This window comes from Osmerus mordax, chromosome 2 (genome assembly GCF_038355195.1).
Source record: "Osmerus mordax isolate fOsmMor3 chromosome 2, fOsmMor3.pri, whole genome shotgun sequence".
In the NCBI taxonomy this organism is placed as follows: Eukaryota; Metazoa; Chordata; class Actinopteri; order Osmeriformes; family Osmeridae; genus Osmerus; species Osmerus mordax.
Window position 1 is genome coordinate 23,603,684 of NC_090051.1, and position 16,302 is coordinate 23,619,985.

Here is a 16,302-nt window from a genome sequence, read left to right on the forward strand (position 1 = left end):
CACCGACAGCATGTTCCCTCTATAAATTAAAGGACTTAACTCAACAAATCAACCTATATAAAATACCATTAGGTGAAATGTGATATACTGAAGAATTCCATTAACATGCTCTACACACCCCTTAATTAGATTGTGGCAGCAACGTGACAATTCTCAAAGTTGATGTATTACCCTTTCTGCTTTTTTGCTATGCAGACTCACAAACAAGCCTAAATCTCAATAAAACATTGTGTTGCACTGAAGAATTTCAGAGGAGGAACCATTCACAGCTCTTTGACAATATTTGGTTGAATATTTTCACAAACAGGTTAAGTTAGCAATGACAGCATTCATTTTATGCAGTGTTGTGTTTTCCATTCCATTAAATAATTATAATAATAATACTATTATACGGTTACATATTTCACACCCAATATCAAGCTCTCTGTCCCCCTGTATGTTGCTTTGGACACAAGCTACTGTTACATAGACAAGCTACTGCTACATAGACACAAGCTACTGCTACATAGACACAAGCTACTGCTACATAGACACAAGCTACTGCTACATAGACACAAGCTACTGCTACATAGACACAAGCTACTGCTACATAGACACAAGCTACTGCTACATAGACACAAGCTACTGCTACATAGACACAAGCTACTGCTACATAGACACAAGCTACTGCTACATAGACACAAGCTACTGCTAACATAGACACAAGCTACTGCTAACATAGACACAAGCTACTGCTACATAGACACATTACGACTGAGTTAGGAAAATCTGTAAATCCTGTACTTTCCAAAGGTATCTTCTTGAAGTGCATTACCACATGGGATACAATGACTGAGTAGGTATGAAAATCATACCTCCAATCATGGAGAAGAAATAAAAGATACAACTGATAAAAGTCTGAAATTAAGATGTAAATGGTTTGATAGCTCCAGCAGGAATTGTAGATTAAAACATGAAGGTTTCTTTGAATTGGGGAGGCCACTTCAGAGTCTACATGATTCATACAACTATGGAGCATTAAACCAATATATTGTATCTGGTGTATTGGGAATTGTGGAAAACACCACATGGAAAATCCCATCTCTGACAGATTTGAATAAATATGCAGTGTTGCTACCAAAACCACCCGTTCTTCCTCTTTTGCGAAGAGGCAAATTACCGTAATTAACACATGAACTGCAGCATCAGATTTATTTAAAATTACATAGCAACAGTATTCAATATAAAATTGTCTCCACTTGGGTACTATGAAACTGTGAAATAGACAAAGAATGAAGGGACGAAAATTGTTGAGACGATTTGATAGTGATAAAAGTATGATTTCAAAAACATTTTAAACATTAAACTCAGACTTTTAAAACAATAGACGTTGTAAACTTGAAAATGTTGCTTTTTTTATCATGTAATGTCTTCAAATGTTCTCTCACTGTGTAGGTTTTCTTACAGGGCGTGAGCAGTCTGAATGAGACGACAGGGTGGGGGATTGGAAATTCCTAAGTCTGTCAAAACAAAAAGGTTTTACTAGAGCAAAGAGACGGATTCTGATCCTTACAAACCGACAAAAATGCAGTCCTAGAGAGTAGTAAAGCCACATGAACAAGTGTACTGGTTTGCTGTTTCAGCATGAACAAGTCTACTGGTTTGCTGTTTCAGGGTCAAGCACAAGAGGCAACAGAGAAACTTCTGGTTTAGAGAACGATGGAAACTGACACTCACTTTCCTATTAAACAAACTAACCCTAACCCTTAAACAAGCACCACCAAGCTGCATGTTGTGATGGGTTCCACCATCATGGAGGTCCAGCGAAGCCTTCAGTGGCATCATGAGAGTTGCCTCGCTGAGCTTCCCTGCCCCAACATCTTACCTTAACGAGATCTCCACCCAAAACCCTCAACACTATCGTCAAGCAGCGGCAACTTCCAACCTCTCCCTCGAAGCTTTCTGACTGTGGGGATTAAATCATTAAGCCTATTCATGACCGTAAACAGCACTACATAATGACACGTCTGAGCTCTTCATTTTTTTAAAGAACATGAAGTCAAATGGGAACTGTCACCAAAGCATTATTTGTCAAAGCAATGTATGTTGATGAAACAAAGAAGAGTGCAACAAATAGCACTGAGGAACAGTTACTTGACAAGATAAGGATGCCTGACAATCCAGCAAACTGTTTCAAGCACGACAAAAACTAGCAAAATCAAAAAGATTGTTGATGCTGTCCTCATTCACTTTCCAGAGAGGTACTGTTGCTGTTGACAACGGCAAAGCTATTTACAGCCAAAATACAATGTTAAATGCCATTAATTAACAACATGGAAATACGTAAGCAGGCCATAATATTCATTTGCTTTGTATCGTCCTATCCTGCGTTGCCTAAACTGACATCCGGCTGTGATGACGCTTATTTTGACTGACAGAGGCTGTGTGACTGACAGGGACTGTGTTTGCTCGATTTTAATGGCTTCCTCGCTGGTGACTCACCCAGAAAGAAAGAAACAACCACCCTCTAGAGACAGACTTATACAAGCACACACACACCGCCTTCGCAGTGAGTTACAGACCTCCCAAAGTCCCCACTGCTGTTTACCAGCTGTGGTCTGAAACACCAAGCCAGTCAGGTATGTTTGAGTCCACTCAGAGGAGTGTTGAGGATCAAGACTAGTTAAGAAAGTCCTATTACCAGGGTTGGTTCCTTCACATGCAACCCTTCCTCAGGACTATTCCTGGGCTCCCTCCCAGCGGGGGCGGGAGGGTGGGGGGGGGGATGCATAGCTCCCCTGGGACGACTCAGACCATATGCGGTTTACTGGAAGTTCGCTCGACCGAAGCATCTGAGGACACAGCAACACTAAAGGCTCGAGTCGCACATAAACACCATCGGCTCTGATTATCAAAGCAAATGGGACACGCACTGTCACTTTGCAGCTCAAGAGGTACGGATAAACAGCTTCGATACCACTCGAAAGCTGTTATAGGCAACACATCACTGATGAAAGGTAGTAAAGATGAATACATGTACATGATCAAGGGGTGAATTCATTAATCAAGCCACAATCAAAATGAATCAAACTACATAACTGTAGCAAGTGTGATGCCTTCATGAGAAAAAAAAAACTCTGTTTAGCAATTTGCCTTCAGTGACTCAGACAGATGGAATTTAGGTTGGGAAACAAACTTTTGTTTGTTGACCTACTTTGACCCTGGGAAGAACTTCTTTAAAGCCCAAATCCAATACACAATCAAACAGGCTTCCAATTATTTTACATAAAATTACTGATAATATTTAAAAAAAGTAACAAAACATGCTCTTAAAAAGAATACTTACTAATCAGATCCATATGAGCCAAAACAGGCAGCCCTGCTATCAACATGGGAGAGAGACATGCAGCTCCAACACCATGCTACAGACAAAAGGCAACCAAAGATCCTTTGTTCTTCTCCAACTTTGCTTGTCGTCAAGCTCTGGAATCCAGCTTGCTAACCTCACCACGTTACACACCACAAAATAATCTGTTTATGAATTTAGCCCCAACATTCCACAATCGAATCGGACGGAGACCCTGAGCGCAGCCCTGCCGTTCACAGACTCCCACACACAAAACAGCAGCTCAACCAGCAATGATCAGAAAATATCATTAAAGAACCCCACCAGGAACACTGCCTATGCCAAGTGGAGCAAAAGAAGAACAGTTTTATAACGGCATCGGTACAAACAAGCAAAAGGAACCAAGTGAGTACCAAAATATAGCGACTTACTAGCTTTGTGACGGGGTGGAATAGTGAAGAGGAAGTTCCAGCGGTGCCTAATAGTTTTCAGCTGTGGGCCAGATGGTGATACATTCAGGACTGCGGTTAAAGAAAGATGATGGGTTTGCAAACTCAAGAGCTTTGCTCAAGACACATGATACCTGGATGTGAAGTTAAATTCCTCCACCCAAAAATCATTTTTCAGAACAGTTTTCTACGCGTGAGGAAACTTCAGGTCAGCACAAACTGGTTTTTTTTGTGTGTTTTTTTTTCCCCCCGAGGTAACCTGCCAGACTTTAAACATCAACATACCAAAAGTTGAATTTCGAACCGACAACTCTTGGCCTGGATCTCTCAGATAAAACACATACCAGACTTCTTAAGTGATCAAATCACACTGAACAATACTGTCACCACGATTTCATTGCACAGTAACATGTGAAAACAAAAATCAATACATTTACACAATAAATGGTGAGTGTTAGAAAATAAGGGAAACTAGTATCTTAAGGACAGTTTCCAATACAGCTGCAGAAATACTTGAGGATTAAAGAGGTAGGATCCTGACAGCTTGAACTGCGTTCTGCCTCTGAAATCCCACACTTGCTCATCCCATTCAATGCTTAGATGAACTGTTGCTAAGGAAAGCTTCGCAAGCGTGGGAGAAGGGTAGATTATAAAAATGTACAATTTAATCTAATGATCTACAAAAAGCTAATATTTTTCTTCCTGAAGAAACACAGGTTTTGAAACTTCAAGTAAGCTCAAAAACTAATTCCTGTCTCAACAAGAAATGTTTGTTCTAAAACTTTGTTTAACTACAAGCTTAAACTCTAGATCGACAAAAACAAACAGGCCTATTTGACCTACAGTTTTCTGGATTTGAGTAAACAGATTAGATTGAATGAGTCTTAGGCGACTCACAGTTCTCTGGTTCCTGCCTTTAGAACAGGGAGGGACTCCAGGATGGAGGCTCTGTTCACACTAACCTTTCCTCTTCCCTCACCAAGTACACAAGCGTCCTGGGATAATCAAGTAGCTTCTGGAACTTTCCTGCTGTATCCGTCTCCCACAACACAGCTTTCCAGTTACTGAGAGATGTGTCCACATGCACGCCACTGCCAACAAGGTCAAACGTTTGAGATCGCTGAGAGCTTATGTCAGCAGTCCTAAAAGGTTATAACAACAGTTATAACCCCCACCCCCAATATGGAAACCCTTTCACTCCATTATTGACACGACCAACATTTGCCACCTGAGGCGGATACATATCAACATCACAGCTGTTGGCCATTTTCATACTAGAGTATTTACTTTGATCTTTATTCATTCCACAGGAAAATTCCTTCCTTAATATATTTATTTGAAAAGATTGTGAGGATCAGTCTGCTTCAGCCACAAATCTGGGTTTATAATCCTCCTAATCAGGTGCAATTACAAGGCACCTTTTGTAGCCATAAAGACGTGTCAACCAAACAAGGCAGGCTACAGAGGCAAACCAAGCATACCCTGATTCCTGTACATCTGCAGGCGGGCTTTCAGTTTCAACTGTTGATGCATTTTCATCCCTGTAGATGTTACTATAGTAACGATAGTTACTGCAGGATGCATATTGAAATGCACCACCAATACAATACATACCCTTATCAAAAACATCATACACTTTTCAAAAGGATTGGCTGCTCAGATGTGAGTGTTAAACAACTTCCATTGGATGATGGAATATTTGTTCACGCTATTGCTGCTCAGTGAGGGACTTAATGAGACTGAAGAAGCAGTGAACACTGTGTGGCACAGGCCTAATTGGCAATTAGCAGCAGTTTAGCAGAGAACCCTGCACTGAAGGTGACCCAAAGGCAGGACAGGAGCATTTTACTAATATTTTGTGTTATTACAATGTATTTGATCAGCCCTTTCCTGGTTCACTCGGAGACAGAAATTATTTTGTCTGGAATGTGTAACTTGCTTTGTAAGCCTGTGGTATTCCACCCTGACAACAGAGCTGTAATGACTGTACAGATCATTCCACCCTGACAACAGAGCTGTAATGACTGTACAGATCAGCCTGGCTGTGCTTCCGAGTTGTGTTCCCTACTGAGGTGCTGCTGGGTCGGAAATGTTTGATGGAGACATTCCTCAGAAACAGATAGCTGTCTGGAGGATGTGTCAAGAAGGTGTCACAATTTCAAATCTTTCAACTTCTTATATATCCTCATGGAAAATCGAATCTTTATATCTGACAGGGAGTCAGATGGCTGAGCGGTGAGGGAGTCGGGCTAGTAATCTGAAGGTTGCCAGTTCGATTCCCGGCCGTGTCAATTGACGTTGTGTCCTTGGGCAAGGCACTTCACCCTAGTTGCTTTGGGGGGAATGTCCCTGTACTTACTGTAAGTCGCTCTGGATAAGAGCGTCTGCTAAATGACTAAATGTAAATATATCTCTTTCCTAGAATACGACACTGTGTACAGCGTCAAGAGTTCTGTGGTTCAGGAGTGGGGGGGCTCCAGGTGACATCAAACACTTTCAAAATAAACAGATATTTCTTGGATGTTATTGTAACTATTCATATTTGTTATTGTAAGTATTCATATTTGTTCCATAATATGAATGTTGCTCATTAAGCCATACTTAATAAGATCAAATCTTTGGATTGCAGCCATGATACCACAGTAGGGATGATGCTCACTTCACAAAATGTTTTGTTTATAAGGTTTAACTTTTTCACAGAGGCATTCCTCCCAAAGTTAGCTCTCACATACAAAATTCCAGGGTCCAATTGCAGTGTACACCATATACTGCTGTTCCATATATGAATACAACTTTAAAACTGTTTCCAATCATTGACAGTACAGAGAGAAAATGTTCTGCAAGTACGCAAGAGGACACAACAGCGACGAAGCAATAACATAACAGTAGGATAATCTACTGCTTAAGATGGTAAAACCTTGAAAAGGAGTCAAACACAAATGCATATGAAATACAGCAAGTGGACTCAAATTAGAACGTTCAAAATAGGAAAGATTAATCATCAGAAATATAATACAGGAACTTCCTAAGAACCACCAACCTAAGTTGGGTTCTTTAACAGGGTCATCTGTCTTTGGGATGAGGAAACAGCTGACCAAGCAAACTTTCATAAAGGCATGCCAGCTTTAGTGACATATTTAGCCCAAATTAAAAAAATCTGTCAAGAGGTTATCGTTTGGGAACCATCAGAACACTCCTGGCGTCAACGACGAATCACTCAATCCACCACTGCCAATTTATTCAACAAGGTCAGAGAGTCTGCAAAGTACTTTTGATAACTCACTGACATTACTCTCGCCTGTTACTGTAGATTCTGCTGACATTGCTAATAAACTCCCTCAGCTCTCCTCAGAGACATGTCAGTTTATTTCCCTGCCCTGCCTCGGGTGGACAGTGTTGTGGGAAAACCTGCCTCTTATCTGGGTGGAAAATACAAACACAAGAGACCCTTCAGGGGCTTGTGGGGCAAATCAACCAAACATGTATTATATACACACAAATCAACCAAACATGTATTATATACACACAAATATAAATAAATTACACTCCTTGATGCCAGACAAGTCAGAAATGCTTTCTTTTCTATGTTGTGTGTATGATTTTTTTCCTTCTCATAACCGCCTTATATATATATATATATATATATATATATCATTTTCCTTGAAGGCTCTGGCTGGACCACTACACAGACCATTTAGTTTCTTGACATTTTGTTTTCCTTTTCCTTTAACAGCCATGCCTGTGTGCTTAACAGACATGATGCAGACACAACGCATGGCCCCCAGCAGGGATGTTGATCTGCACAAGACGTGTTTGTTCCTGAACTGAACAATATTTTGGTTTCATCCATCTACTTCAATCAACAGCAGATTCTAAATCACTTTACACAGACAGAGAAGGAGGCAATTAACATGAGTCATTAACTGTCCGGCCCGTGGCATGCTGCTATCAAACGTCAAACTATTTTGGGTTTTCACGTTTATGGTGCATTAGCATTGCAGATTTCTGATCGTGTACTCATTCAAAATCTGATTACCCGTCGCTGATGCATTAGAAAGGATTTCAAGTGTGTGTGTCACATAGGCAGGGTGGTACGTGTGTGTGTGTTGCAGGAGGTGTGTGTGTTGCAGGAGGTGTGTGTGTGTCGTGCGTGAAGGGTGACCTCTGGGATCAGTTACTGCTTGTCTGAATAAATTGGCCCGGTGCACTGAGAGATGCCCTGGAGCAAGGACCTCTGACTGGCTCGTGTCATTACTATGCTGCCTGTCTGCATGTGCGTGCGTTAATATGGGTTGGCAGTGTGTGTGTGTGTGTGTGTGTGTGCGCTAATACGGGGTGGCAGACTAACAGACACCACTAACCCTTGCCCAAAATACAAACTCTCTCTACAGTCAACATGTTTGTTCAGGCTGCTGTGTTAGTACAACACACTGCACTTACCCTCTACTTGAAACAAACACCTTGATATATGGGCCTTGGGGAATTAGACCGGCTTTCATTATGAGTCCTCAGTATGTCACTACTAAACTCCTTAGTGCATGATGACGAGTCCTCACCCACTGCACTGCAACCGCTCCAGGATTTCAGACTTGTGTACCAGGAACCAAACAGCAGCTTTAAATGGTGGCACTCCATCATCAATTTCAATGAGGGATTCTAGCGGCCCGTTTATGGCCCAAATATACCTCTAATTTAGCTCTAATCTCCACCACCGTTTTTTGCATGATAAGGCATACTGTACCCAAGTTAGACGTAATGGCTGTGAAGTCTTTAATGCACGCTCATATCTTACCATCTGCGTCTTTTTTAAATGTGTTGACTTCCTGAGGAAGCCTCAGGCTGAACTGTCAAACTGTACACAAGGACATTTCAAACAGCGACCACATGTCCACGTTGCATTTGATAAATTACCCAGACAGGGGTGGTTAACTGTGGTAAATTATTTCCACTGCTATTTGAATAACGTAATGCATACATTATGAAACACTCATCTCAAGACTCAAGTTTACAATCACAGAGGTGAGGCGTCTCAATACACCAAGAACAGTCACTCAGCAGAACTCCAGATCACCATGACCGTGTCAGGAACAATCGCTGCTCTCCTGCAAACATCTCATGTTCGTGCACTCCACTACACGGCCATGACAGGAATATAGAGTTAGTTATCTGCCTTCAACATAAGACAATCCCAAACAACAACTTAGTGGAGTTATTGAACAAGCACTGAGCGTACACAGATTGCTCTGTGAGCTCTGAGCTGGATGAGGAGAGGGCTGTGATCAATACAGACACACTAGTGTGCATGATGGCAGATAAGGCACCTTACCGATACTGTGGCTTGTTAACGAACAGGGTCCTGGGTTGGATGTGGCTTCACACATTTAGCAGCCGCTGGATTCTCATGAGTACTGTTGTCCCCTGTGGAGAGAAAAAAGAATCACCTTTAGCAATCCTGTGGCACAGATGACTCGCAGAAACAGAGGATGTTCAAAATAATGTTGCTTTAGAACAATGTCTACAAGCAAGAAGCGCAAGCATGCATCTGCAAAAAAGTTTGGCTAAAGTGAGTTCATTGCAGATAGCTAATGCTTACTCTAGGCACCTCTGAGCTATAATGTTGAGTCTCCCGAGTAACCCACTCAGGCATAGGAAGGGAAAAGAACATATGCCTTCCCAAAGAACTGGAAAAACTGCATAAACCCTGACATTTACGTTTCTAAGAAGTAATGTCCTGCCAAATGGGAAGCCTACGTTCAGCTTCACAGTCACTATCTGTGCTGAAACAAAGCTGAAACGATAACAACTTTCTCTGGCTACAGATAGTGACACAGATGATTTTTACTAGTTCACTTTTTATCATGAGATCCACATATAGTGGATGTTCTTGTACAGTAGGGATGGGGAAATGGTAGCCTACTGCTTGAAATAAAATGTACAAACTGTGAGGTCGTTTATGGAGCCTGCTACAGCAAACCTGCATTCCACAGGTTTAATTAGATTCATTAGAGTGCAAGATGTTCCTCTACATTGCAAACCCTCCTTTCCAGATCTTAACATCTGACTAACCAGGATTGAGGGGGAATCATTTTGTTAAAGTCTGAAATTGTGTCTCATTAGAGCAGGAAGATGTCGAGCAGAAGACTGAGAAGACGCCGCAAGCAGGAGACGTGACCAGCAGCCCCTCTACGTGTAGACGTTACCCAAGATCCCCAAGCTGCTGCTGTTACACCACCCTGCTGTTACACCACCCTGCTGCAGTCAGCACTTCCTGCGACCCGCAAGCCAACGAGACCGTGACCCAGATGTGGCTCTGACACCCTGAAGACACGTCTGCACCTGCCGGCCCCTGTGAGAGCATGCAGTGATGAGGTGTGATCTTCTGAGAGCATAAACCATAGGGTCCTATAGTACTGGGGTTGAACAGTCAGAACACATTTGAAAGCCAATGTAATTCCATTAAGGGATTACGCCACCTAGCCTTTATGAGGCCCGAATGCTCTATTTTCACAGCAGAACAGTTCAGAAAACAGTGCTTGCATTTTGTAATCTAAACCGGACACAAACTTAAAATCCACTAACTCAGTAAATTGAAAGGAAATGGAATGAAGAATTGGATTCCCATTAATAAAATGGTGGACGATGCAAGTAAATGTCAAAAGGTAGATTCTGAGAGTTGATGTTACAGGACATGAGACCACCCAGTAGCGTCTGTATGAACAATTCAGTGGACGAGCTACAGGCCTCCTGCCTGTCAAAGCTTCTGGCTTCCAGAAAGCAACACAACCATGCAGCTCTCTCTCTCTCCTCCCTTTCTTGTGCCGTTTATTCTAGGCGGTATAGGATGCGATGACAGCACAATGCTCACTCTCCCAAGGATTCAGGCAGCACACAGGCCTGTGCTCCAGAGCCAGCGTGCTGGCAGGGCTAGATAACAAGCAGGGAAGCAGACACACTGTCAGGATGCTCTCCTTTAGCAAGCTCAGTGCCTGAGGGGGAGAGCACTGGACTGGGCACGTCAGAGTGTAAAGACCAATCCCTCCCGACTCCACTGGAACGCCGTCTGCAGGCTCTGAACAACAGAGGAACGCATTACGGTCGCCAATTATGGAGGATCTACAAGACGTTAGCCAGGAAACAGTTCAGAAGACTCAAGTTGTGATGATATATAGATCTAATGTGTGAGTCTTTACACTATATACATAACCTTTTTATTTCATACTTAAAATAATTTGAAGGACAAAGCCCAATGTAAACCCAATGGTGTGTTAAAGATGAAATGCGTTTACTTTGATCATTTTATTGTGTATGAAACGATATCAGGCATGGTTGGACCCAGAAAGAACGTAGAAAATCCTCCAAAACATTTTTCTAGAGAAGATGGTCATTGAATTGATTTAGAATGTCCTACTTGCTCCACCTCAGACGAAAGCACCGTGTGTCTGTGTGATACACTGGAGGGAGGATCCAGTCATTGTGCTTATTTCACACATCTGACAGAACAGTTCCAACTACCCAGTATCGAGTCCAGGGCTTCTGAAGCCGTTCTGTTGCATCCCTCCTGCATGCATTACTACTAACAGGGTAGACAGAACAAATACCTGACCTACTTACAATGATTGATTTCTTGTGTCAACTGCAGTCAAGCTAAATTCAACTGTGATTTCATGCAAGCTAAGTGGAATGAAGCGGTCTACTTCTGCCAGCAGACAGCAGGCGTGTGGAAGACACAACGGGAGGATTTGTATTATTGATTAAACACTACCTGTTCTCTTTTGTTTGGGATCAACAGAGGGAGTAAGAACATCACAGAGGCAGTAGCAACATCACAGAGGCAGTAGCAACATCGCAGAGGCAGTAGCAACATCGCAGAGGCAGTAGCAACATCACAGAGGCAGTAGCAACATCACAGAGGCATCATGAACATCACAGAGGCAGTAGCAACATCAGAGGCAGTAGCAACATCACAGAGGCAGTAGCAACGTCACAGAGGCAGTAGCAACATCACAGAGGCAGTAGCAACAGCACAGAGGCAGTGGCAACATCACAGAGGCAGTAGCAACATCACAGAGGCAGTAGCAACAGCACAGAGGCAGTAGCAACAGCACAGAGGCAGTAGCAACAGCACAGAGGCAGTAGCAACAGCACAGAGGCAGTAGCAACATCGCAGAGGCAGTAGCAACATCACAGAGGCAGTAGCAACATCACAGAGGCAGTAGCAACATCACAGAGGCAGTAGGAACATCACTGTGCTTTCACTCCTGTAGTTCCAAACTACCGTCATTACCACTACTGCTGTCCTCCCCCCAACATTTCATGTTGCAGCTTCACAGGAGAGATCTGAATCAACTGCTCATATGCAAAATATCTGCAGGTAAAAACGCAAATACATTTGCATTTAGATGTTGAAGGATTCTACGCAACTACAGTTATGTACTTCTCTAAGCCTTTAGGAGCAAAATACAATGGATAATGAAATACATTTTCCAACAGTGGTTACTTGATTGTATGACATCTTTGACACAAGACTTCCTAAAGTTAAATTTGGACATGACTATACTTAGCACTCCTAAGGAGCCAACACTGGTCATGAGACCACAAGGAACTTTCCAAAAGGAACAACGTTAATATTTACAGATCAAAAGAGTAGCACTTCATCATATTATCTAAGGGTATAAAGATTTAACGACATATCCTAAATTAAGAATAAACTACAATCCTCCTTACAACTCCTCCTCTTGAATACCATTTAGAATATTTAACTATTTAACAGTTGCATTGTACAAGTGTCACAAAGCACATAATGTGAAATCACATTCATAATGTATCAAGCATCAATTCTATTTGGGAGATCTGACCTTTTCAATGTCCTCCTGACCTTTGTCACAGAATGGAACAGCAGGGGACTGATGTTCGTCAGACAGTTTCATTTTTTTTATTCCTCTTCAGTGTAAGTTAGAGAAGCTTCCTCAGTTTAAGCGAGAGAAACTGTATCAAACAACTGGCCTATGAGATGTTTGGAGGAGTTCCACTTCATGGGGCATCCAGAAGGCATGCAAGTATACTGCTAGTGGTCCTTTCCCCTAAAGTATTGAATAAATAAATTGTAATTTGATGCATTTTAATAATCCATTTTCAGGTAAGGCAGTTGAGCTACGTCTCCAGGTGTTGTAGAACAGACATATACGTGTTGACAGAGCAGGCCGGCTTCAACAACTTTGTAATCTACAGCTGAAAAGGCTTGAGTTCGCTTGATGGTATTTAAGGTCAGAGACCGATCCTACATCTAACGCTGAGGTTCAGTTGAAGTTGGCCCGATTGCCAAAACAACATTCCCAGAGGTTCTCCTTCTCAAGCCAGCGAAGACAGGGAGGCTCAGACACAGCACAGCTTTGACTGTTACTGACTGAGTGAACACATCTTCAAGCCTCTTTCAGCTTGTCTTGATTTAGCAGTTTTGCTTCAAAAAATGTCAACACTGAACCTCACACAAAGCATGAAATACAATAGGAAAAGCCAGATGAGAGATTAGCCAAGAGACAGGGCAACCATTTGCTGCTTGGTATCACTGGTCAAGGAATCCAATTAACACTAGAAAAGCCAATATCAATTTGACTGAGGGAGCAAGCACCTTTTTACCCGGCAGAGAGACTATTTTATTCCATGTTACAACAAAATGGAAAATTTAACATTCGTCAGTGAACATTTATCACTGACAAAGCCAACATTCCATCTAACCTTGTGCTAGTCCTCAGTGTAATGATCCATTTCACCATAAACTAGTCATTCGGGTAAGTAGAATGTCAAATAATGTACCAAGAAAAACTAAGAAAATAAGTGTCCATGTCAACCCAGGAATACAGACTATTCATTTCCCCTCTACAAAAGGACTGGGAAAATGGAAATAGCATAATAACATTACTGGCAGCTGAAGAGAGGGTTTTCCCCAGGTTGGATCTGGAGGACACAGGGTATAAAAGCCTTCAGCATGGCTTGGTAGAGGAGGTTAGGCTGGTAGAATGATGAGTCTAATTTATGTTTGTTTAACATGTAAAGTATTTTGGTCATTTTGTTTGTGTCATTTTTGGCACCAACACTGGCATTGGCATATCATCCTTCTCCACTCACCAGCCAACAAAAGAGTACACTACTCGTTTTATAAGTGATGATTCCTCACATTTTATTTGGCTTCCACTCGCGGTGCTAAACCATGGTGGGTGTGTCGGCCTCTCTCACACAATACACAGCAGTCATCTTTGACCTGAGGATTAAAAAAGTACTGCTTCATTCAGTCATCCTAATGGAGAACGACAGTTTCAGTAAGAAATCCTCTGAGATGGAAAGTCAATTCGTTTGAGGTCTGACACAACTCATTTTGCATTGATATTTAATTGCTCACCATGTTTCTTCACCATGGTTGTCATTGGGGAACCGCATTCTCAAGCTCATTATTTAAATTGATTTGGTAACTTAGTGGGGGGGGTGGTTGCTAAGCATTTCCATTGATCAAACATCATTCATATTATTGTTATGACGATGCTACAGTGCATAATCTTTAAGGACAGAAAACAAGCAGAAATTTGCTCTTAGAAAGGAATGAAGGTCTTCATAATGCAAACACTTCAAATCTCTTTCAACTAAGCTAATGTCTTTTGTTACAAAGAAAGCCTTTATGAATCTGCAACATAAACATTTACAATTATATAAATCACATTTAGCCAGAGATGGAAAAAGTACACACATCCTTCACTCAAGTAGAACTACAGATACTCATGTTTGAAGACTGTTAAAAGTTGAAGTGCTGACTACTTTTTCAATTTCTTGAATCTAACATCATATTAATACAAAGACACTATAGACATTCACCAGGAATCGTTTTTGACACCGACAATTTTGAATATCTCCCCCATATATGGTCAAAGGTGATCAGGAATTTTCAGTCAAATCGACATTGCCAACTCCCATTGTCCATCAAATACGTAACCTTTTCAAACCTTTAGAAACTTTTTTTTTTATAAATTTTTTAAATATTCTCAACAAAAACAAAATGTGAAAAATATTTTTTGAGAATATGATATACACATACATATATATTTACATTTAGTCATTTAGCAGACGCTCTTATCCAGAGCGACTTACAGTAAGTACAGGGACATTCCCCCGAGGCATCACAGTCAAGACATCTTGCCTCTGTGCAGGGAGATGGATGGTGAACCAGCATCAGGCCTTACCGTTACCTATTCCAGACACACAGGCACATTATTCTCTGATCATGCCCAAATGTCCTTTTCTGTATTGGTCCTGATTTGAAAAGGCTAGAGATGGTGATATAAGGTGGAAATGCTTTACAGACCTTCAGCAGCAAGGAGGGACTTGCTGAGGAACCCTGACAGAGGAGGCCATGATGGAGGGCATCAGAGATCCCAGTGGAGGGAGATGATGGAGGGCATCAGAGATCCCAGTGGAGGGAGATGGAGGGCATCAGAGATCCCAGTGGAGGGCATCAGAGATCCCAGTGGAGGGAGATGGAGCATCAGAGATCCCAGTGGAGGGAGATGGAGCATCAGAGATCCCAGTGGAGGGCATCAGCGATCCCAGTGGGGGGAGATGATGGATCATCAGAGATCCCAATGGAGGGAGATGGAGGGCATCATAAATCCCAGTGGGGGGAGATGATGGATCAGAGATCCCAATGGAGGGAGATGGAGGGCATCAGAGATCCTAGTGGGGGGAGATGGAGGGCATCAGAGATCCCAGTGGAGGGCATCAGAGATCCCAGTGGAGGGAGATGGAGGGCATCAGAGATCCCAGTGGAGGGCATCAGAGATCCCAGTGGAGGGCATCAGAGATCCCAGTGGAGGGAGATGGAGGGCATCAGAGATCCCAGTGGAGGGAGATGGAGGGCATCAGAGATCCCAGTGGAGGGAGATGGAGGGCATCAGAGATCCCAGTGGAGGGAGATGGAGGGCATCAGAGATCCCAGTGGAGGGCATCAGAGATCCCAGTGGAGGGAGATGGAGGGCATCAGAGATCCCGGTGGAGGGAGATGGAGGGCATCAGAGATCCCAGTGGAGGGAGATGATGGAGCATCAGAGATCCCAGTGGAGGGAGATGGAGGGCATCAGAGATCCCGGTGGAGGGAGATGATGGAGGGCATCAGAGATCCCAGTGGAGGGAGATGATGGAGGGTGACAGAAGCAGACTGACTTGAACAAATATGAAGTTTCCTCAAGTTGAGGTAATCTTCTTACAAAGGTCAGATGGCTGAGCGGTTAGGGAGTCGGGCTATTAATCAGAAGGATTGTTGGTTCGATTACCAGCCGTGCAAAATGACGTTGTATCCTTGGGCAAGGCACTTCACCCTACTTGCCTCGGGGAGAATGTCCCTGTACTTACTGTAAGTCGCTCTGGATAAGAGCGTCTGCTAAATGACTAAATGTAAATGTAATCAAAAGGAAGAAAAAAAAAAAGCAAGATCGAATTATACTTTGAGATAATCATCTCATTCTTTGAGGAAGAAGATATGTATTA

General features: G+C 42.5%; 1 protein-coding gene across 6 annotated transcripts in view; it reads right to left on the minus strand.

Annotated features, from left to right (window-relative positions):
* Nucleotides 1-16,302, minus strand: part of LOC136960963 (PTB domain-containing engulfment adapter protein 1) — a 46,881-nt gene that overhangs the window by 17,587 nt on the left and 12,992 nt on the right. For 4 of the 6 annotated variants that reach the window (XM_067255099.1, XM_067255100.1, XM_067255096.1 and 1 more), the window contains exon 2: nt 9,101-9,192. The gene's annotated coding sequence lies outside the window, so the exon portion shown is untranslated. Of the gene's footprint in view, nt 1-3,325; nt 3,591-3,756; nt 3,793-9,100; nt 9,193-16,302 lie in introns of those variants that run through there. The other 2 variants (XM_067255097.1, XM_067255098.1) reach the window with 2 other exon arrangements.